Consider the following 2,500-nt stretch of genomic DNA (forward strand, 5'->3'; position numbering starts at 1 on the left):
CATGATTATAAACAGAAGCAATTCCATATTGATACATTCTATGTACTAACTTAGATTACTTTAATTTTTTAGTCGGTTCTGACCTCAGATTGGCTCCGACAGCTCAACTAGTCTGCTTAACTCGTTTAATTTTATCTTGGACAATCATCACGAGAATTGCAAGCACTGATTATCTCTAATCATTTCGTTTCTTTTAATTTACATAATACTGAAAGGTAACCGAGTCTCAAGTTTCATTTTCTTCATAGAGAAAAACAAAGTCAAAAGCACGTAAAAAGGCCTACTATCTATGTTGCTCTTTGGCTCAGTTTTATGACATTCAAGTCCTCACCAATAAGTTCCCTGTTTGCAGCCCCGTTGTTGGCTTGTTGGCGGCACGGAGTTGATTTCTTGGAAAAGACGGTCTGCTCACATTCTTGTACCATAATTCGATTTTAAATGCGTACCTGACCAACAGCTATGCTTCTATCAAAAAAATATCGTCATTCCTGGCGTCACTATAAGTTCAGTGTTTGCTGTACGCTTATGACCCGTATATAGCGGTTTAAACATTAGTGGATGTTTTATAGTTGTTGTTTTGTTTTTTTTTTTTGTTTCTTTGTTTTCTTGTTAGTTTGATTTGTTTTAAATTTTGGTCCGTTTGGTTTGTTGGGTTTTTTTTTAGTTGTTTCTTTTGGTTTGATATTTTTTGGTTTGCTTATTTTTTTAAAAATTACTTTTTCTTTTTTTTTCTCTTAGTTTGTTTCTTTCTTTGTTTTTCTCTAGTTGCCATTGACACAAATATTTAAGCTCTGCGATAAAAAAAATTAGCTGAATACTTACAATTAAAAATACAACATCCCTGTTAGAAAAGTACTTTCTTTCTAAAAGGATAATCCTTGTCAAACACATACAGAGAAGGCTGATAAAGGACAGATCATTTAACTGATAAGGAATGCCTGAAACTTTATTAATGGGTTTGTTTGGTGTTCATTTTTCCTTCCATGACACATTTCAAGTTTAAAGTTTATTTACTCTTAGACTTTCGCCAATAAAGCATAAAAGTTGAAGGCAACATACATGAATGTAAAAAAGTGGTAAATGAAACCAAAAAAATCATGTTTGGATATCGATTTGCAAATTGATAGTTTTATGACTAAAGGTTGGGAATTATTTACTATGATTTTATTTATTTGGACAAAGGCATGTCTATTACTTTTAAAGGTATCATAAGGCATATTCTCAGGTGCGGAAGCAGTGTATTAAATACAAAAGAGTTTAAGGAGAATCATTACAGTTCTACAGGATAATGTACACTTTTAACTGCATAATGCCATAAAATTTGTTTACATCTCAAATTATAAGTAAACCAAAGGCGAAGTTTGAAATATATAAACAAACATCTCAGACTAAAGTAGGAAAAACTCATTAATTGTCTGTAAGTAAAACATGGAATAGTCTTTCTTTTAACGCAAAAAATGCAGGTTATTTGGAACAAATCAAAATGAAGGTTGCCAGAGTTAACTTCTCTTCAATGTACGTATGATCAGTAGGATTTTTTTTTCATTATACAATGAGCATTCCACACATATGTTGTTGTGTATGTGACAGAATTGTACAAAATCAACTATGCCTATACTCGGATGACAGCCAGAAATTACTTATGATTAAGCCCCTTAAGATATACTAAATAACCATTTGGATCAACAGGAATTTGTATTTAACCCTTAATTTAAGAAAGGTTTGCAGGTTGCTCTTATATAAATAATATGTGATATACAGTTTTAGAATTTTTAGATATGCCAGTAATTCTGTGGTCGATGATAACAAGTTAATTTTGGTTATACGGAACAATGTTGATCCCAAACCTTATTTTAATATTAGATTGTATTTTATTCAAATGTTGCAATATTATTCTCAACTTTTTGTGTATGTTCCTTTATGTATGGCTATTAAAGTATGTTCTTCTTAAACGTGATGTGTATTAACTTAAGGTTTTGTTCTTGTAGCTTGAAAATTTTTGAATGTTTCTGATGTATGCTTCGTATTGAAACAGCATCATGCTATTTTCTGGGGTGTTTTATTTTTTCGCACCCCGTATAATTATATAAATATATATATATATATATATATATATATATATATATATATATATATATATATATATATATATATTCAACCCAATAAGCACCTTTGACTCCTAAACCGCAACGTATTAAAGCACATCTATTATTACAGAAGTTGTAGGAAAGCCTGACATTTATACAGACAACTATGTTATGCGCTGAGACGTTGATTTAAAATATGAAATACTTACATTTTACATGATAATATTGCTAAAATCCTTTCGATATATAGATAGAGAGAGCGCGCGATATATTATTATTAACTCTTGCATATAAGTCACAAGTCACATGATATCATAAATCCCCTTGCTGCATATCCTTCTACAAAAGCCATGAGAGTGCAGCCTTGATTTTACAGCGTATGATCATGTCAAAGTTCTAAATTGTCGGGCAAC

The 2,500-nt window shown here is 30.9% G+C and overlaps 1 protein-coding gene across 1 annotated transcript in view; it reads right to left on the reverse strand.

The window, feature by feature from the left end:
• The window catches only part of LOC144964798 (hillarin-like), a 29,394-nt gene that overhangs the window by 26,777 nt on the left and 117 nt on the right, over nucleotides 1-2,500 (reverse strand). The window contains exon 1 of the mRNA XM_078899427.1: nucleotides 2,297-2,500. This exon is cut by the window's right edge and continues 117 nt beyond it. The gene's annotated coding sequence lies outside the window, so the exon portion shown is untranslated. The remainder of the gene's footprint in view (nucleotides 1-2,296) is intronic.

This window comes from Berghia stephanieae, chromosome 2 (assembly GCF_034508935.2).
Source record: "Berghia stephanieae isolate SIO BIC M18660-M18661 chromosome 2, UCSD_Bste_1.3, whole genome shotgun sequence".
Classification (NCBI taxonomy): domain Eukaryota; kingdom Metazoa; phylum Mollusca; class Gastropoda; order Nudibranchia; family Aeolidiidae; genus Berghia; species Berghia stephanieae.